The sequence below is a fragment of the Mauremys mutica genome, chromosome 1 (assembly GCF_020497125.1).
Source record: "Mauremys mutica isolate MM-2020 ecotype Southern chromosome 1, ASM2049712v1, whole genome shotgun sequence".
In the NCBI taxonomy this organism is placed as follows: domain Eukaryota; kingdom Metazoa; phylum Chordata; order Testudines; family Geoemydidae; genus Mauremys; species Mauremys mutica.
In genome coordinates this window covers 55,910,626-55,932,612 of record NC_059072.1, presented here as the reverse complement: position 1 = coordinate 55,932,612, position 21,987 = coordinate 55,910,626, and the positions used below count along the sequence as shown (strand labels likewise).

Genomic DNA, 21,987 nt, shown 5'->3' with positions numbered 1-21,987 from the left:
GTTTACCATTCCCGGCCAATGGAAGCTGTGGGATGCAGCGGGACGCAGGGACATGCTGGCTGCTGGGAACGGTGAACCGCAGCCACTGGGAGCTGCGGGGGCCCATGCCTCTGGACAGTCAAGGTCAGCAAAATGTCTCACGGCCTGCAATCAGATTACCCTGGTTGCTCACCACTGTGTGTGTGTGTGTGTGTTTGTGTTTAAAACTCGTGACATTTGAGGGCCTATATAACTTGGGGCTTTCATTTTTATTTCAGCCTTGATTACTAAATGCAGTTACAAGTTTTACACCATTGTAACTCCAAATTACGCCAGACCTAAATAACTGTTTTAACAGAGTGGACAATTGGCCCAAAGTTCATGTTTTAAAAGAAATCCTCAAATTACCTAAAAAGAAAAGTAGGGAATATTGGTAACTCTGACATATTTATCTAAAAGCCAAAATAGCAAAGTTACAATTAAAGCTGGCCAGAAGAACTTCACTGGAACCATTTTCTGTCAGAAAGTGCAGTACTGTTGAAATCAAAATGCTTTAAAATGTGTTTGTTTTTTTTTCCCAAAATTTCATCTCTGAAATGCAAACCAATAAAAATGCCAATAATGTTAATGTCCCATTGACATTTTCAGAATGAAATGTTTTAATTTTTCATGGTGAAACAACTTTCCTTTTATTTAATAATACAAAAGAAAAAATTAAAGTCAAACAAAGCTCCAGTTTTGTCAAGATGAAACACATCTATCAGTCCAGAACAGACTTTTTCAGATTTTTCCCAAGGAGAAGATTTTAGGTTTTGTTCAGATTTGAAATTAAGCCACATTTCAAATATCTTGAAATCTTCCATGAAATAGAATTTCTGTCGTCCATCCAGCTCTTGTCACAACAAATATCATTCATTCTGGCACCTCTTTGTGGGGCTTACCACTTAAATCTTTGTGGGGCTTACCACTTAAATCTTTGTATCTTTTAAAAATAATATAAACATACCTCACCCTTTTTTCTTGATGGCAGTACTGCACCCTCCGAATAAAGTCCTTTTAAAAGTTTTTCTGTGGTGAATAGTCGAGCCGCTAATAGATGTCTTGCAACATGACCCAATAGAGAGAGATCCCTCTAGTGAAGAGCACTGTGAGAAAGAGTAAAATCTAAGGTCTGGTCTACACTGGGGTGGGGATCAATCTAAGTTACGCAACTTCAGCTACGTGAATAATGTAGCTGAAGTTGACGTACTTAGATCTACTCACTGCGGTGTCTTCACTGCAGTGAGTCGACTGCTGATGCTCCCCCGTCGACTCCGCCTGCGCCTCTCGCTCTGGTGGAGTACCAGAGTTGACGGGAGAGCATTCGGCGATCGATTTATCACGTCTATCGACCCCCGCTGGATCAATTGCTGCCTGTAGATCCAGCATGTAATGTAGACAAGCCTTAAGAGTCCTGTGACAGTAAAGTAAGACTAAAGGTACAGTGCCTAACACTTACTGTAGTCTAAAGTTTCGCTGTTTTTAGTCACTAATGTAAACTATATCTCTTCTTCCAGAGGAGGGGGGCAATGTATGTGTATAGAAAAACGGGGTTTTTTAGATGTTAATGGACATTTTATGACCTGATCCAGAGAAATTAACACTTAATACCTAGATCCTGAGCTGTGCTCTATGCATATCTGGGGGAATGAGGTGCAAAGGTGCCTTAAAACCACTTTTTTTCACCCTGTTTACTTTGGATCTGGGGTGTCTAGCTGTCATGCCACTCCCTGGCATAAACTAGAACAGTCTCAGGGCTGCTTATGGTCCCAAAAGGCTATTGTGCATTAGGACATAGGGGTGTCCCAGCTACAGTCTTTCTGTTATCTATGCCACCTGCACTGGCAACTTAGGATAGCATGTGACCACTCAATACCATCCAAAGATTACTCTAGTTGGAGGGGAATCCTCAAGTAGCCAGCAACACCGCCTTATCACAGGGCAGGTTCTGGCTTTAAAGAGACACCAAGTCACAACTGACTGGCTTAATTGTTTGTGGAGGAAGGCCTTGCTTTCTTCTAAAGTTTCAGATATTGGCCACTGCCAGGAGGAGAATATTAGATATGAACTGTCTTTTACAGTGTAAAAGCCCTGTGTAAAAATTCTGTCTAATCTGTTTGCAGCTTTTTATTATTGGTTTGTTTACATATTTATTTTCCTTGAAGTATGTCATAATTGGCACAGTAAATTTCAATGCTAGGCAGGGCAAGTAACTGGAAGGGAAAATGTTTTAATTCCTTCTACTTCAGGAGTGTCATTGGATGTCTCTGAAAGGAACCCTGTCCGTTCTTCTTGATCCAGAATTTTGGTGACTGATGTTAGACATAAGGCCTGGGGAAAGTGTCTCCTGTCAAAAAACACCAACACATTTTAACTCTTGATTACCTAACTCTTGATATTAAACTCAACTTAGCACCAAGTGCAGAAAAGGACAAGTCCTATTCAAAAGTGCATTGGTTAGTTGTGAATGTCCCCAGAGTTAACCGTGACCAGCTAACGCTTCTCACTAAAGTCACTGCCTATACCAAGGGCTAAATCATGTTTAATATTGATAGTTAAAATGTGCTAGTCAAGACATTTGGTAACATGATGCATTTTCCCCAAGTAGACAAGCTATGAAAGGAGAGGAAATAGGGAGAAGAGGAGTGTGTCCTACAACAGTTTGTAGAAACTTTAAGAAGAGATGGGTAAATGGAAACTGATTTCACAGCATTCCCTTGGCTTTTTTTTTTTTTGAGTACTCTATATGCCATATGGCATTAAAGGGGAGTAGGCATTTATGAGAGCTAAACTTTTATACAATTTTCTGTCATCAAATACTAGAAAAGTTTAATAGAGACTCTCAGTGTTTTGTCTGCATCGCTAAAAGACAGGTTTGAATGTTTATCCACCTGGCAATTTCAAGCTTTCATTTAGCAAAAAATAAAACTACCGTGCACTCTTTAAATAAAGACATCACGTGTGTGTTTGTGTTAGCTCTAATTACAGGCCCTATAATGAGCAGACTTAAGCTTTCTGTGAGACTCTTTGATTTACTTCATTCTAGAGTATAGGTGCTATAAGCAACATTTCTTTTCTTTCTTTTTGCATTAAGATACAAGGGGCTCATACTAGATTACTGGTTTCTTCTCATTTGCTCCTTATCTCGGAGACATGACAGCTGTGTATGTGTCCAGACACATGTAATTTTGCCAGAGTTAAAATTATACGCATTAAAAATAAACCATTACTTTTAGATTTCTTTTAACTTTTGTGCATGTATATAATTAGTAGCCTAGTATAATTCCATTTTAAACCTTTGCCATCTGCATGATTGTTCTCTTGCATTACATCAGGCTACAGGAACAGGTTTAATTAGGTAATTAAGGCTGTAGTAAATATTTCCTGTGGAACATTTTAATTACAAATAAAATCTAAAATAGAGTATCTAGTGCTGAAGGAGCAGGCTTATTCTAAGCTTTTACTGCCATTTATTCTGGTGTAACTTGGTAAATGTTTCCATATGAAACCCTAAGGAGCAGGACTTATTTATGTGCATGCACCCACCCACTGGAATGGCTCCCTTAAAGGTAACCTGTAAAGGATTTTAAAAATCAAGATTGAGCCCTCTTGCTTTTTTATGAGGTATAATGAATACCTGGAAGAATACCCATGGTTGGGTGGCTTATGTGTCTTACCGAAAAATTGATTCTTGCCTTAGATATCAGGAATGTCAAGTCTTGTTTTCCTTGGTTTTGCTGGAGTACTGGCTAGATGTCTCACAGGATGTGTATTCTGTGCCTTGACACCTCAGCTGAAGGGGTGGATTGGTGAATCTTTAATAAAGATGTTTTTCCCTAAGACATTAGTCACTGTAATGTAATAGGTGTTAACTATTTTGAAAAAAAGGAGTTCACTAACAATCTTTTTCCACTCTGACAGGTTTCAGAGTGGTAGCTATGCTAGTCTGTATCAGCAAAAACGAGGAGTCCTTGTGGCACCTTAGAGACTAACAAATTTATTTGGGCATAAGCTTTCGTGGGCTAGAACCCACGCTTATGCCCAAATAAATTTGTTAGTCTCTAAGGTGCCACAAGGACTCCTCGTTGTTTTTCCCCTCTGAGGTGCTCAGCGAGTTTCACTTTCTTGACTAGAGCTGTTTGCGGGGGTGGGGGAGAAATACTTCCCCCTCCCCATGGAAAATTTTGACAAACTAATTTTGTTTTTGTCAAAATTTTCTATGGAAAATGTTGACTTCTTGAAATATCAAAACCTGACAAATTTTCAGCTGAAAATTGAACTTTTCAGTTCTTGGGCATTCCGTTTCTCAACAGTTATCAAGATTTTCTGCAGAAAGCCAACACTTTTTTCACAAAAAATTTTGTAGTCAAAAAGCCAATTTTCCATCAAACAGTTTTAATGCAAAATTTTCAACCAGCCTTACTCTTGACTATTATGCTATCAACATCACCTCACTCTTTCTGCGATCATCATAGAGTCCTCCATGGCAGGCAAAATCTGAATTTGTAATGTGAAAAAAGCCTACTGTGAATAATTTAAAAGGACAATCTTTCTTTTCTTTTGAAGTACATCTTTAAAAAAAATCTGTCATGTCGCTGGAGTACCATTTTTTTTTTGTACTCAGACACAACTCTACACTCATAGCACTTCATCTTCAAATAACTTTATAAACACTAATGAATCCTCACACTGCCCCTGTAAAGTAGGGGAAAGAGTATTCCCATTTTATAGTTGAGGAAACTGAGGCAGACAGGCAAAGTGACTTGGCAAAGGCCACAGAGGGTTTCAATGTCACAGGCAGGATTAGAGTTTAGGAATTCCATTATAGGTCTTATGGTTGGAACACGCCTCTCTGACTCTTATTAGTTATGGGCATATTTGGGATTTTTTGTGGAAGCTTGATGGAGAGGGAGGGCAGGGAAGCAGTCTTGCATGACAACTTGATTCCTCTAGAGTCGATGGTGTGTGCTGCAGAAGGGACACAGAGAGCAAAACTGATACCAAAGTATTTAATATATCTTATTCCCCTATTAGGAGAAAGTCTGGTCATGGATTGTACAGGCACTCAAGTTTTCTGATGACAGCAAACATTGTAACAGAAACAAAATAGCTCCACATATTGATGACCAGAATAATAAAATAATCCTCTCTTAGGTTGCTCTGTCCCAGATCTGGGAGTGAGAGCGCTTAATTGGGGAGCACTTTGGTGTTTGGTGCAACTTTTTAAGACAGAAGTTCTGAGTATTGACTCTCAGTCTAACAGGATGATAATGAGGATTTTTCAGTAAGTGTAGTGTCTGGGTGGGAGAACAGAAGTATGGAAGACCAAGCGTCTACAAAAACTGAACAGCCATTCATGTTAGCTGAGTTACTGGTTTGAGGACACTCTCTTCAGAAAAGGAGACTTGATTTTCTTTTATCAAGCCTTTTCATGCAAAGTGATATGTGACTAACTCGCACGGGTTAACAGACATTTAGGGCCTAATCCTGCAAATCTGTATCTGCCTTATGGGTTGTCTACATTTGAAAGTTATTTTAGATTAACTTGACTTTTTGGGGGATAAACTTAAGTCTGCACCAGCTTTTAAAAAATGATTTGGCATCTCATTCTGCATTAATCAATCCACTTTGGAAGTGGAGTAACTCAAATTTGGAATGAGTTACTCTGCAATAAAAGGTAGGTGTGGACACATCCTCATTTCAGGTTAAATATTCCTTTCACCGCTATCCGACATGGCATTGCTGCACACCTAGGTTAGCCTGTCTGTCTGGGTGGGTGCCCTCTATTTCTTTGGGTCATATTGACTAGATATTACCTCCCTGTTTAAATGCTGGCATGCAGCCATGTGTGCCCTTTTTTGATGCTCCCTCGTGGTAAATTCATACACTTGCAGTAACATACAGATTATAGCAGCCAGTCCCTATGTTTCCACATGGTGCTGTGATGAGGTCCTGGACTTCCTTTGCTCAACCTCCCCTAAATAGCACTGACTGTTAGTCTTAGGCCATGGCTACACTTGCAAATTTGCAGCGCTGCAGCAGGGTGTGAAAACTCACCCTCTCCAGCGCTGCAAATTGCGGCACTGCAAAGCGCCAGTGTGGTCAAAGCCCCAGCGCTGGGAGCGCGGCTCCCAGCGCTGCATGTTATTCCCCACAGGGAGGTGGAGTACGGACAGCGCTGGGAGAGCTCTCTCCCAGCGCTGGCGCTTTGACTACACTTAGCGCTTCAAAGCGCTACCGCGGCAGCGCTTTGAAGTGCAAGTGTAGCCATAGCCTCAGGCAGTGGTTCTCAGCCAGGGGTATGCATGGTCTTCCACGGGGTACATCAGCTTGTCTAGATATTTGCCTAGTTTTACAACAGGCTACATAAAAAGCACTAGTGAAGTCAGTACAAACTAAAATGTCAGACAGACAATTACTTGTTTTTACTTCTCTATATACTATACCCTGAAATGTAGGTACAATATTTATATTCCAGTTGATTTATTTTATAAGTAAAAATGAGAAAGTAAGCACATTTTCAGTAATAGCATGCTGTGACACTTCTGTATTTTTATGTCTGATTTTGTAAGCAAGTAGCTTTTAAGTGAGGTGAAAGTTAGTGTACGCAAGACAGATCAGTCTCCTGAAAGGAGCACAGTCCTGGTCTAAGGTGACAGGCTGCTATGAGGAGTTCTTCTCCCAATCCCACCCACCAAGTAATCAGTCCACTCCTGACACCTAGCTCTCTCCCAGCACTGCCAGTGCCTACTCTCAGCCAGTTCTACTGGCACTTTCCCACTGGCGCCATTAGACACATTAATGGATATCCATGGTTTACTTTCTACTGAACAGGCTATATTTCATTAGTTCTAGAGACAAACAGCACCAGTCTCCTAGCAAAGGGTTGGCTGAGATCAGCAACTCTATTAAGAACAGCTGGTCGAACAGAAACTAGGAAAGACTGAGGTAAAAGCAGTGAGGAGAGAAGGAAGCACTTCAAAGAACTTGCCACCTCTGTAAGATCACACCCCACTGGGAGCATCTGCCCTCAGATCCTTCCTAGCCCTTCATAGCTTCAGTGGGCAGCTGTGTCCCTCACTGTTTCAGGGTACCCCAACAACTATGGCTGTGAAAAATGGTCTTTTTTAAAATTTACAGCTGGCAAGAAGATTGTCCCACACCCTATTAAATATGGACTTAGCCATGGGGACCCATGCATTTGTAGCCTCCACCAGGATTATTGCAGTTCTCTCTATCTTAGAATCGTGTCTGCTGACTCTAGAGCTACAGCTGGTAAGGAACGCAGCAGCTCGTCTGTTCGGCAGCACAGGTTGCCAAGAGTTCATTGTCCCATTCTGTTCACTGACTCCACTTTGAATCACACTCTAGGTTTCAGTCCCCATCTAAGCCCTTTAGAGGACTAGCCCAGGTGGTTATTTGGGGCAGCCCCTCCTCCTATGCATGATCACAACCCATCAGGACAGTCATATTCCATAGGAAGGATAGAACAGTCAACATCCATGAAACTTTTTTGTGCAGGAGAATGACTGGACCATATACCTGAAACATACTGTCCCAAAAGAGATCAGAATGACTATGAACTTCCATGACTTCAAAGCAAAATGCAAAATCCATATCTTTAACTTCCCATCATAACACTGCTAAAGACCCCAAAGCATTGTCCCTGGGAAAAGAGGTCTTACATGTACACCAGTTATTTTGATGTGCTTAGATAAGCAGGTGATGGACAGTATATAGGACCCTAGATGAATGCATAATAACCCAAAATAAAGAAGTTTGAGGAGACGGGAGCTGCTCTGGGTCAGTAATATGTCACTTTCTTAAAATTAGAAATGTAGTACATCAGCTTCTGACTGTAATGAAATGATATTTCTGTCTTGGTTCATAATTACCTAAAATGCTGTCTCGAAATATTTGGTTAATTAAATAGTCAGTCTTGTTTGTTAAAATATAGTACTTTAGCTTTTTTTTTATTGCATAGTAGCAAGTATCTATAAGGAGAAATGCAGGCTAAGTTGACTAGTGCAAAATCTTAGTTTGGAAAATTTCTTGATTTTTTTTCTAGTGAAACATATTATGGTTAAAATGCAATGTTTGATGGTTTCAGGGAAAGACATCTAGATAAGAATTGCTGAGATCTTATCTAAGCGTTTAAAACTCTGACAACATGACATTATCAAGTTTCAGTTTATGTATGGGATGTGGGAGTGGCATTAGATTAGTTCTTCCACATGAGCTAAAATCACACATGTATTTTATCCCAGGCACCTAGTTTTATGGAGGGTCAACAATGTTGGAAGGTCACTTTACTAGATATGATGATGAAGAGCCCTATATAGGACTCTTTCTAGAATTCACATTTGAACTAACACTCATTGCTCTGGAACGTACGTAGTATTTACTGTTAAAGTAGCTAAGCCTAAAATATTTATAGCAACACAAAGCTTGCTTTTTTCTTCAGGAGCCCACTAAAAATTATTAGATCCCTTAGGATCAAATTTATGTAACATATCCACTTAGAAATAACACTTTGCTAATTCCTTGCTTAAAAAATAATTCTAATTGCTAATGGAAGGAGTGGGGCGGGGGCAGGGGGAAACTTGTCCAACCATTATAGCAGTAAAACCCTGCTTGGCACAGTCTTAATACTTCCTATGGCAGAGTGCCACATTGGATGATGGAGAAAGTAGAGCTAATGTGGCCAAGGCACAAACACAACATGAGTTACATGACTTCAGTCTTGTAAAAGAAAGTCTTTTTTCTATTTGCAGAGTATATGTTACACTTGGAACAACATGCATTTACAGTGCACAGCGGTTTCTCATGTATACAGATGGCCTTTGATTTTTATGAATCAGTAATTTGTTTTTGAGTGGACTAAAGACATTGGCCAAATTTTTCAAAAGTGGATGTCAGGTCTAGTCTACACACTTTTTTGCTGGTATAACTGTCAGGGACGTGACTTTCTTAATGGATATAGTTATACTGGTACAATCCGAGAGTGGACACAGTTATATTTCTATAAAGGTGCCTTATACTGCTATGGCTTATTCTACTTCCCATAATGAATAACAATACCAATATAAGCACCTTTATACCAATATAACTGCATCTGAACCACTTTGACTATACCGTTATTGTTAAAGGGGTACAGTGCCGTGTAGACGGGCTCAGGTGACTGAATAAGTGGCCTGATTTTCCAAAGTACTTTCAAGGTCCTGCTTTGAACACCATGTATTAGTTGGACTCCTGTGCTTCCTGATAGATGAGCAGTAGCTCTGAAAGCTAGGAGACCAAAATATTTCCCAGTACTTAGTGGAAACTTGCTCATTGTCCACTGGAAAACATTTATTATGAATTCCAGTGACAACTAGAGTCCTACATATAATAAGAGTCTCTGCCCAAGAGATCTTACAAACGAAATTGGCAAGACAGCGAGTGTGTGAGAGAAAGGAAGATTGTCTCCATTTTGCAGACTGAGTGGCCTACAATCAGTAGGAAGTCTGTGGTAGTGCTGAGAATTGAACCCAGGTCCCCTGAGTTCCAATCCAATGATTTAACCAAAAGACCATCTTTTTTCAATAGCAGTGATAGGAAGTGAGAAGAGTGCCATTTTTTAGAGATTACCAATGAACTTATTTAAAATGAATCCCTCTTGCCTCTTACTAATTCTGTTGTTTCTTCTGCTTTCCTGTGGAAAATGGGTGACTTAATTTAACTGTTGGGAATTTTCATCACTCTAGAATAAAAGAGAGGAGAGAGAAGGTACTAATGATCTACAGATAATCTGAGGCGATGTTAAGAACTCAGGGAACTATTATATATTTTCACCTGGTTTTAAATAAATTGAGAGGTAGTCCAGTAGAGAGCTTGAATTATAAGTCAGAAACCAAAGGCCTGGTCTTAAGCAGGGGAAAAAAGGTGTGCTGTTAACTTGAGTTAGCTAACACAAGGTAAAAGGAACAGCAGTACTTGTGGCACTTTAGAAACTAAGGCTTTGGCTACACTTGCATTTCAAAGCGCTGCCGCGGCAGCGCTTTGAAGCGCTAAGTGTAGTCAAAGCGCCAGCGCTGGGAGAAAACTCTCCCAGCGCTGTCTGTACTCCACCTCCCTGTGGGGAATAACAGACAGCGCTGGGAGCGCTGGGGCTTTGACTACACTGGCGCTTTGTAGCGCCGCAATTTGCAGCGCTGCAGAGGGTGTGTTTTCACACCCTGCTGCAGCGCTGCAAATTTGTAAGTGTAGCCAAGCCCTTTGAAATTTATTTGAACATAAGCTTTTGTGAGCTACAGCCCACTTCGTCTGTGCATCTAACACAACTAACACAGCTGCTACTCTGAAACAAGGTAAAAGCTTAGTTAAGACCGGGCAGTTTTCAGTTTTAACACAAGTCAGCAAATTGAGTATAAAGACTATAGGGGAGCCTTGGGCTTATTTTGCCCTGAAAACTACAGACAGCCTTTGTCTTCATTAGGTACCTCATATTAACTAACTCTGCGTAAGAACACCTAAGGAGAGCTGTTTTAACTAGCTTCACTTACTGTTGAAACAGGTCAAAAAATGGGGATGTGTGTATATGTGAGGGGTTGCAAAATTTGTCCTTTTAATAGAAAAAATGTGAAATTCAAAATGTTTCAACCAGCTCTGACTATATTCAGTGCTAGACCGTAACTGAGCACAGGTCCTTGGAGACCTGCACCTGCCCCAGTCCCTTGAAAACTGGGATTTGTAGTCACAGGGCACATGACTAGAAGTAAGCATGTAACCTACAGGAAACCATATATAAGACTTCTGCCTCAGCAGTTATGATAGCTGGACTCTGCTCTGGAGAAGGATCTGACAGAGGGCTCTTCATGTGGGCCTAAGATTGCGAGGTATACGGTTTTTGGCCAGAACACCCGGTCGAAAAGGGACCCTGGCAGCTCTGGTCAGCACTGCTGACCGACAGGGCCATTAAAAGTTTGGTTGGTGGCACAGTGGGGCTGGTAGGCTCCCTGCCCGGCTCCGTGCAGCTCCCAGAATGTGACTGGCATGTCCCTCTGGCTCCTAGCCCACTGCCCCCACCCTGAGTGCTGGCTCTACCACTCCCATTGGCCAGGAACTGCAGCCAGTGGGAGCTGTGGGTGGGGGCAGGGCGCAGAGCCCCCTGGCTGCCCCGCCGCCTAGGAACTGGAGGGACATGTCACCGCTTCCTGAGAGCTGCCTGAGAGCCCAGCTCAGAATCCCCTCCCGCACCCAAACTCCCTCCCGGAGCCTGCACCCTATGCCCCCTCCAGCACCCTAAACTCCTGCCCCAGCTCAGAGCCACCTCCTGCACCCTGAACCCCTCATTTCTAGCCCCACCCCAGAGCCTGCACGTCCAGCCAGAGCCCTCACCTCCTCCTGTACCCCAACCCACTGCCCCAGCCTGGAGCCTCTCCTGCACCCCACCACTGTGCCCCAGCCTGGAGCCCCCTCCCACATCCCTGGCCCTACCCCAGAGCTGGCACCCCCAGCCAGAGCCCTCACCCCGTCCTGCACTCCAATGCTCTGCCCCAGCCCGGTGAAAATGAGCGAGTGAGTGAGGGTGGGGGAGAGCAAGTGATGAAGGAAGGGGGGATGGAGTGAGTGGGGTCGGGGCTTCGGGGAAGGGGCAGGGCAAGGGTGTTCAGTTTTCTGCAATTAGAAAGTTGGCAACCCTGTGTGGGCCAGGGAGAATAGCCTGGGAGAGAGACCAAGGACTAAGGAAGTGCTAGTGAGGCCAAGTATCCCCATAGTAACCAGGTAGAAAGCTGGATTACAGGGCCCAGAGGAAGCTGCTTTGCAGACTCTGGAAAGAGAGCTGCACAGAACCTTGAAGAACTAAGGGATAAGAGAGTACTTGAGTCAAGCAGAGGACTGACATTATGGATCATGGAGGGAACTGTGAGACCCTGCCTCAAGGGGGAAAGGAGACGAAAAATAAGCCAAAGGCGCATAGAGGATTTGACAGCATGGATAAATCTTAAGTTATTTAAATAATCAGAGATTTAAATCTGCAATCAAGAAACCTTGATTTTAATCCATCTGTTTTACTCATGTTTCGCATTTGTCCTTTTAGTTATTTCCCAAAAGAAGGGTTGATTCTCATTGTTGGTAACTGTTAAAACCTGTTGATTTGCAACTAAATACAGCCTTTGCACTAAATTTGGTGCTTCTTTTTGCTAACGAGGGGGATACACTGTATCTACACATGCTTATTAGAGCAATTATAAAACTGAATTTGCATTTATTCTGATTCTTAAGTTTTACATTTTGATTATGTTAGAAAATGGTGAATGATACATTTCTTTACTAGGGGATGATTAAGTAACTTGTGATTGGTGTCAAGCCATATTTGTGTATGCTAGATACATAAGGGAAAAAAAGTTTATTGAAAAGTTAATCAAAACATGTTTTGCATTTAAAACTAACTGATTTATTAAACAAAGGAAGTATTATCTGTAGTTAATGAAGGGAACTGATGGTGACTCATCACCACATCCTTTCGTAGTGTTTCTTCATAAACTGGAAAGGGAAAAGAAGCTTTCCTGCTTTTTCAGCTCTATCTTAACTAGTCATTGAACTCGAAGTAGCTAAATAAACTAAGAACAAAGAAAATACTTTCTCTGCACCCTCAGCAGAGGCTAAATGTTGTCAAAAGTTGGTTGAGCCAACTCTCATGATTTTGTCATAAGTCTCATGATAATTATTGTTTCCTTAAAGCCAAGCCCCAGCTCCTGGAGTCAGGTGGATATGTGATGATTTCAGCCTTCATTCTTAAAGAAAAAGTAAGTTTCTAATCCTCATGGCTGTGGAGAAAGTTTCCCAGTGCACCCTAAAGGCTCAAAAAGCAGAAGGTACAGTAAAAAAGAACACCAAATCTAGTATTTTTACATAATCTCATTATTTTTAAAGACCATCTCATGATTTTTGGTGAGCCGGACTCATGATTTTTGAGCATTTGGGGTTGGCAATACTGAGCATTTCAACAAACTCTGGTTCCAGGTGCTTAGCCAGTGATTCCCACCAGTTCAGTGGTTTCTCATGCTTCAAAACTTGGCATCAAACATATACTGTTCAATATTATGTGATGTATTTAATTTAAATGATTTTAATAGAATGTAATAAGTTTAGGCCTTAACATAGACTGTTAATTTCAAATTTAAATAGGTTTTGTAAAATTGTATTTCATTTAAATTTTAAAAAATTGTTTTTATACTTTTAATTCACCCTATTATTTGAATTTCCTGCTGCCCTACAGGAGGGCTTATGTATTGTGTGTCTAACAAATGGACTCAAGTGGAGGTGGGGGAAATATTACTCAAATTATATGCACATTCCCACATACATCAGAGAGCTAAAAAGGAGAAACTCAGGCTGGGGTGACTTGGTGCTGGGATGGGGTAAGCTGACCATGTTACATAGACTAATATATCTAATAGGAAGAGTTAGGGGAAAATTAAATCTTTTCTACTATGATGCATGGAGGTGGACTCTAGATGATTTACAATGTCTCTTCCAATCCAGATGATCTTATGATGGTTAAGAAGAATGGCCATTTTGTCAACACTAACTGGATACTTTTTACTTATCATCATCAAATGGTAGTCCTGGTTTCCTTGCTCCTGGGGCCAGGTAAAGTGAATCAGAGCTGGACTGTTACAGCTTGTCTCCACTACGGGGGAGATCAGTGCTGCTGCAATCAATGTGAAGACCCGCTAAATCAATGGCAGAGCACTCTCTGGTTGACCCTGGTACTCCAGCTCTCCGAGAAGAGTAAGGGAAGTCAATCGGGGAGCGTTCCCCATCGTCCCAGCGCAGTGAAGACACTGGGCTAAGTCAACTTAAGCTACGTCGGCTCAAGCTACATTATTCACATAGCTGAAGTAGCATAACTTAGGTCAACTTACTTCAGTAGTGAAGACAAGCCCTTAGCAACTGTTCCTCTGTAAATCTGCTCACCTAAGTGTCAAATCCAGGAAGCTTTTGCCTCACATTCTGGTTTTCCAGTTTGCCTTTTATCAGGGCCTGATCCTGAAAATTCTCATTAGTAGTACTGCTTACTCCCTTGAATACTTTCACTGAAGTCTGGAGTTGCAGGGAGGGAACAGAAAGTGTTACTTTGGCCTTGTCTACATTACTGCGTGTGGTCGATCTAAGATATGCAACTTCAGCTACATGAATAGCATAGCTGAAGTCGAGGTACTTAGATCTACTTACTGTGGTGTCTTCACTGTGGTAAGTTGACAGCTTACACTTTCCCATTGACTCCGCTTGTGCTCCTCGTTCTGGTGGAGTACCGGAGTCGACGGGATAGAGTGCTCAGCGGTCGATTTATCGCATCAACCCCCGGTGGACTGATCACTGCCTGTCGATCCGGTGGGTAGTATAGACAAGCCCTCTGTGTCCATCTACCAACCAAACTCCACCCTCTTGAAATGCCAATCACAGTAGATTAGTAGCTCTTCATAATATGACAGTCCTGCTCCTTTCTTACTTGAGTTTTGAACAGGAGTGAAATAGTTAAGTGTTCCAGTGTACAAGATCATCACTGGGCATCCCATTTTAATCCTCTGTCAAGATGAACAGGAATAGTTCGGACCGCAAAGCAATTGTTTCAGAATGTCAGCAATTCACTGACATCACTGCACCAATTACACTCAGATCACATTGCGGAGATTTTCTTTGCAAGCAATATAGCCTTTTAAATAAAGATTGAAATTCTGGAGCACAAGGTGGCAGTTCAGGGGAGTAGGGGGTATGCTGGAGGTTCCCTTTCTCCGCCCTACCACATAACGATCCTAATTGTAGTAAATAGGATTACTCATGTTAGTAAGGGTTTCTCTGTTAAAGTTTGCAAGATCAAGCTCTAGTTAGTCGGGGTGACTACAGACAGTCAATAGAATGCCAGGTAGCATATCTCTTTAAAAAAACTAAATATTGTACTTAAAACTCAATAGAAGTAATTATTTGTTTGGGTGCATTCAGTCTGACAGAGTTTCTGTGACTTTGACTTTCAGTGCCCTTCATTTTTCTGCTTAAGGGTCTGTTCTGACCTCTGCATGATGAAAGCCCCTTGGAAATTGATGGCACAGAAAGCACGAAAGATGCAAAGCATTTGGAGTGTCTCGAAACTGTTTAATTGTGCCATTGTCATGCCAGTTGGACTCAACACTTGTCTTTTGCAATTGAAAGGATCGGCAGAATGAGCTGATAAGCACTGGTATCCTGGTGTGAAATTGACCCTTTGAACTATGAAGAATAGCTTCAGATAAGCAAGTAATGGAATTTTTATCATGTCTTACTTCTTGTTGTAGCATTTTAGAGTTAGCAATTCAAGCTTGTAAGAAACAGAATCATCCACTTCCCCACCCTTACAAAGAGCAGAGAGAAAATAGTGGCAATGTAATTTGAATAACAAACTTGTACTGATTAAGGGCCCAAACCAGTGAGATGAGCACCCGGACTCCTATGGAAATCAATAGGAGTTGAGGATATTCAGTATCTTGTAGGATCAGGTTGTTGGTATCACAACAGATAGCAATGAAGGGCATTACAAAAAAGGCTTGTGCAGACAAGATACTTTGTATACAGCTATTTTCACTCCAGAGGTATGGATTCTCTTTTACATCAGTAAAATCTCTCAAGTTCTAAAGCTGTTTGTCTAATACAAGCAATAAAGTGGCGGATTTCCATAACACAATCAGAAGTCCACCACTGAAGCCCAAAGGAAGGGATGGGAAAAATATTTGGTATTTTTCTGAGAACATCAGCTCCTGGATTCCTGATTATGCAAGAATTTCAGCTCTCATTTAAAAGAAAAAAAATTCTAGTCCTCAAGGTTATGAAAGAAAAGTTTGAAAAGGTGACCTGAGAATAACTTAAAAGCTCAAAAGGCAAATAAAAAAGAACCTCAATCTCATGATTTTTGAGGATTGGAGGTTGGCAGCACTGTACTACTGAGGTCTGGTCTGCACTACAGATCTATATCAGTAAAACTACATCGCTCAGGGGTGTGAAAAATCCACACCCCTGAGCAACTTAGTTATATCAACCTAACCCCCCATGTGGACAGTGCTATGTTGGCTGGAGAGCTTCTCCTGCCGATATAACTGCTGCCTCTCGGGGAGGTGGATTAACTACACCAACAGGAGAGCTCTCTCCCATCGCCTTAAGAACATAAGAACGACCATACTGGGTCAGACCAAAGGTCCATCCAGCCCAGTATCCTGTCTACCAACAGTGACCAATGCCAGGTGTCCCAGAGAGAGTGAACCTAACAGGTAATGATCAAGTGATCTCTTTCTTGCCGTCCCTCACCACCCTCTGACAAACAGAGGCTAGGGACACCATTCCTTACCCATCCTGGCTAATAGCCATTAACGGACTTAACCTCCATGAATTTATCTAGTTCTCTTTTAAACCTTGTCATACTCCTAGCCTTCACAACCTCCTCAGGCAAGGAGTTCCACAAGTTGACTGGGTGCTGTGTGAAGAAGAACTTCCTTTTATTTGTTTTAAACCTGCTGCCCATTAATTTCATTTGGTGGCCCCTATTTCTTATATTATGGGAACAAGTAACTTTGCCTTATTCACTTTCTCCACATCACTCATGATTTTATATACCTCTATCATATCCCCCCTTAGTCTCCTCTTTTCCAAGCTGAAAAGTCCTAGCCTCTTTAATCTCTCCTCATATGAGACCCGTTCCAAACCCCTAACCATTTTAGTTGCCCTTCTCTGAACCTTTTCTAATGCCATTATATATTTTTTGAGATGAGACCACATCTATATGCAGTATTCAAAATGTGGGCGTACCGTGGATTTATATAAGGGCAATAAGATATTCTCCATCTTGTTCTCTATCCCTTTTTGAATGATTCCTAACATCCTGTTTGCTTTTTTGACCACCTCTGCACACTGCGTGGACATCTTTAGAGAACTATCCACGATGACTCCAAGATCTCTTTCCTGATTAGTTGTGGTTAAATTAGCCCCCATCATATTGTATGTATAGTTTAGGTTATTTTTTCCAATATGCATTACTTTACATTTATCCACATTAAATTTCATTTGCCATTTTGTTGCCCAATCACTTAGTTTTGTGAGATCTTTTTTAAGTTCTTCACAGTCTGCTTTGGTCTTAACTATCTTGAGCAGTTTAGTATCATCTGCAAACTTTGCCACCTCACTTTTTACCCCTTTCTCCAGATCATTTATGAATAAGTTGAATAGGATTGGTCCTAGGACTGACCCTTGGGGAACACCACTAGTTACCCTTCTCCATTCTGAGAATTTACCATTTATTCCTACCCTTTGTTCCCTGTCTTTTAACCAGTTCTCAATCCATGAAAGAATCTTCCGTCTTATCCCATGACAACTTAATTTATGTAAGAGCCTTTGGTGAGGGACCTTGTCAAAGGCTTTCTGGAAATCAAAGTACACTATGTCCACTGGATCCCCCTTGTCCACTTGTTTGTTGACCCCTTCAAAGAACGCTAATAGATTAGTAAGACACGATTTCCCTTTACAGAAACCATGTTGATTTTGCCCAACAATTTATGTTTTTCTATGTGTCTGACAATTTTATTCTTTACTATTGTTTCAACTACTTTGCCCGGTACTGACATTACACTTAACTATCTGTAATTGCCATGATCACCTCTAGCGCCCTTTTAAAATATTGGCGTTACATTAGCTATCTTCCAGTCATTGGGTACAGAAGCTGATTTAAAGGACAGGTTACAAACCATAGTTAATAATTCCACAATTTCACATTTGAGTTCTTTCAGAACTCTTGGGTGAATGCCATCTGATCCCAGTGACTTGTTACTGTTAAGTTTATCAATTAATTCCAAAACCTCCTCTAGTGATACTCCAATCTGTGACAATTCCTCAGATTTGTCACCTACAAAGAACGGCCCAAGTTTGGCAATCTCCCTAACATCCTCAGCCTTGAAGACTGAAGCAAATAATTAATTTAGTTTCTCCGCAATGACTTTATCATCTTTAAGTGCTCCTTTTGTATCTCGATTGTCCAGGGGCCCCACTGGTTGTTTAGCAGGCTTCCTGCTTCTGATGTACTTAAAAAACATTTTGTTATTACCCTTTGAGTTTTTGGCTAGCTATTCTTTAAACTCCTTTTTGGCTTTTCTTATTAAATTTTTACACTTAATTTGGCAGTGTTTATGCTCCTTTCTGTTTACCTCACTAGGATTTTACTTCCACTTTTAAAAAGATGCCTTTTTATCTCTCACAGCTTCTTTTACATGATTGTTAAGCCACGGTGGCTCTTTTTTAGTTATTTTACTGTGTTTTTTAATTTGGGGTATACATTTAAGTTGGGGCTCTATTATGGTGTCTTTGAAAAGTATCCATGCAGCTTGCAGGGATTTTACTCTGGTCACTGTACCTTTTAATCTCTGTTTAACTAGCCTCATTTTTGCATAGTTCCCCTTTCTGAAATTAAATGCCACAGTTTGGGCTGTTGAGGTGTTCTTCCCACCACAGGACTGTTAAAAGTTATTATATTATGGTCACTATTTCCAAGCGGTCCTGTAATAGTTACCTCTTGGACTAAATCAAGCGCTCCACTCAGGACTAAATCAAGAATTGCCTCTCCCCTTGTGGGATTCCTGTGCCAGCTGCTCCAAGAAGCAGTCATTTAAAGTATTGAGAAATTTTGTCTCTGCATTTCGTGCTGAGGTGACATGTTCCCAGTCAATATGGGATAATTGAAATCCCCCACTATTATTGAGTTCTTTATTTTGATAGTTTAGAGCAGGGTGGGAAAACTACAGCCTGGGGGCCACATCCGTTCCTCCAGACATTTTAATTCATCCCTCGAGCTGTCGCCAGGGAGCAGGGTCCGGGGCTTGCCCCGCTCTGGCGCTCCAGCTGGGGAGTGGGACCAGGGGCTTGCCCCACTCCACGCAGTTCCCGGACGCAGCGGTATGTCCCCTCCCCCCCCCAGCTCCTACACGTAGGGGCAGCCAGGGGGCTCCGCATGCTGCCCCCACCCCAAGCGCTGTCCCCGCAGCTCCCATTGGCCGGGAACTGCCACCAATGGCTGCAACTGCCACCAATGGGAGCTGCAGGGGCGGTGCCTGCAGACAGGGCAATGTGCAGAGCTGCCTGGCCGCGGCTCCGCATAGGAGCCGGAGTGGGGACATGCTGCTGCTTCTGGGAGCTGCTTGAGGTAAGTGCCGCTCAGAGCCTTGCATCCCTAACACCCTCCTGCACCCCAAGCCTCTGTCCTGATTCCCCTCCCACCCTCCGAACCCCTTGGTCCCAACCCGGAGCACCCTCCCGCACCCTGAACTCCTCATTTCTGGCCCCACCCCCAAGCCCTCACCCCCAGCCAGAGCCCTAACCCCCTCCTGCACCCCAACCTCCAATTTTGTGAGCATTCATGGCCTGCCATACAATTTCCATACCCAGATGTGGCCTTTGGGCCAAAAAGTTTGCCCACCCCTGCACTAACCCCCCTTTTTGTCCTTTTGTCTTTGGGGTGGGGCAGCGTGCGAAGCCCCCTGGTTGCCCCATGTGTAAGAGATGGAGGGGGGACAAGCCACTGTTTGTGGGAGCCACGTGAAGTGGGCAAGCCCCTCACCCCTCTCCCCAGCTGGAGCGCCGGAGCAGGTCAAGCCCTGGATCCTGCTCCCCGGCGACAGCTCGAGGGCCGGATTAAAATGTCTAGAGGGCCGGATGTGGCCCCCAGGCAGTTTGCCCACCCCTGGGTTAGTGGGTTACAGATTGTAATAAGCCATAAATCTAGTGTGTCTGTTTAGTCCATGATTTTTAGTGTCTAGCAAAGTTATGAATTTAAGCTCCCAGGCTTATCTTTTGAAAGTTAAGTTAAAAATGTCAGATATGTACAACAAATATGGCTCCACACTAATGCAAAAGAGGACTGGTTTTGAATCTATTGATTTTATTTACGCCTTTGATCTTGTGGTAGTGGTTTTTTTCCTTGCAAATCCATATAGTTCAAAAAGACTTTATTATGACTCTGAATGAAACATGCATTATTTTCAACCCAAAATCAAGACAAGTTTTTACAGAAAAGTTGCTTTTAATGGAAAAGTCTTAGGCAAAAAACCTTACTATTTCCTCTGCACATAGATTTATAGTAACTGCTTCATATGTTCAAACTGAACTAAATAAATATAATTTAAAATTTTAGAATAAAAGAGATAAATCCATGCACACATAATATAAATTGTTGTTTTTTCCTCAACTTAACTTTGAAACTTTTTACATTGGAAGAAATATGCCAGTGTACTCTAGGGTACTGCTTTGATGATTCACTGAATTGCTGTTTCTTAAAATGAATCAATAGTCCACTGAGTTCATACGGAAGAATTCCTAGACTGATTGACTGTGCCAGCAACTCCTTCTTCCTGAATTTTTGCTTATATACAATAAATTGAATGTGACATAGCCTTGCTGAGACAAAGGAAGTCACAACAGAATCAGGGCTGGGCTGCATCCTTTTGCCTTGTGGAGTTTGGACAGATTACCCAAACAAACTGAGAATATCTTGCTCACCATCTGTGAAAGTGACCCCTTTTCTTCATGACTGTTGAAGACTTGTACCTGGACCAATGAAGACTAACCATTGCTTCCTTACAGAAGGCAAACTTCCAGCCACCCTATGGGATGCAGTAGCCTAGTTCAAACTAGAAGAAGCCTCTCCTGAGCACCAACAATCTCAGAAAATTATGCCTACTTACTCTTGGAAAAATCACTAAAAAGATGGTGACATCCAGACTCCCAGCATCACTTGTTGTCTTCATTATCATGGATCTGTCACAATCAAATGTTCACACTTGGGCATCACAGACGTGACCTTATTGACACTGGTGAACTCCTTCTCATGAACTCTGGCAAGAAGCAGACCTTGTTGGTAAAACTGCTAGACTTATCTAAATTCAATACCATTGACTGTTTGGTGCTCTTGACATTAGAAGAGCTAGTGGGACGTAGCACTTGACTACTCATTTTCCACCAGACAAATTCTAGAGAATTATAATGGCCATCTGTCTGGGTGTGGCAAGCAATGTCTCCTTTTATCTTGCACTGGCCAAAAGCCCCTTCTCTCTGGAATGCTGTGATCTAGATTTTCACCGCTTCCAAGTTAGTGAGCTGCAGTAGTCCATCTGGACTGAACATAATGGCTGCAACTGGAACAGGATGCAGTAGCTCATAAATAGAATCTAATAATGGGTTTGGAATAATCCTTTAGTCTCCATGTATTACAGTACACCATTCAGTGCATTACGTGATTTAAGTATGCAGATTAAGGTTAAGGTTAAGATTTTGCATTGTTCTTCTATAACATAATGCTGTCCTAACTTGCTACCAACACTTTTAAATTAGAGTAAAATTCTGTCCTTTGATACATATGCACAATTTCTTCAGTGAAAACTGGATGCACATTTGAAGTCAGAATTTGGTTTCTAGGTCCAAGTCCATAAAGGGAATTGGGCATTGCAATATAGAGCTGCACCCTTAATAAGTTTTAGCCCAGAGTTTAGGGAATTTACCCGGGATACAGGAGATCCTGGTTCAATTCTCCCCTTTGCTTGATGAGGAGAAGAGATTTGAACATAGATTTTCCATCTTTCAGGTGAGTGCTCTAGTCACTGGGCTGTGGAGATATTCTTTCTCAGGTCTGCTCTACACTAGAAAATTAGCTTGGTTTAACTACAGTGATCAGGGGTGTGAAAAATCCACACCCCTGAGTGGTGTAGTTAAGATGACCTAAGTCCCCATGTAGACAGCACTAGGTCAGCAAGAATTATTCCCCTGACCGAGCTACCGCCTCACAGCTGGACTACCTATGCTAATTGGAGAAACCCTCCTGTCTGCATAGGTACAGCTCCACTGTAGCATTTTAAGTGTAGACAAGCCCTCTCTTGCCCAGTGGATATTTAATTATTTATACATAGTGAAACAACTTTT

At 41.9% G+C, this 21,987-nt stretch overlaps 1 protein-coding gene across 2 annotated transcripts in view; it reads left to right on the top strand.

The window, feature by feature from the left end:
- The window catches only part of PRICKLE1 (prickle planar cell polarity protein 1), a 125,049-nt gene that overhangs the window by 51,407 nt on the left and 51,655 nt on the right, over window positions 1-21,987 (top strand). The window lies entirely within an intron of this gene.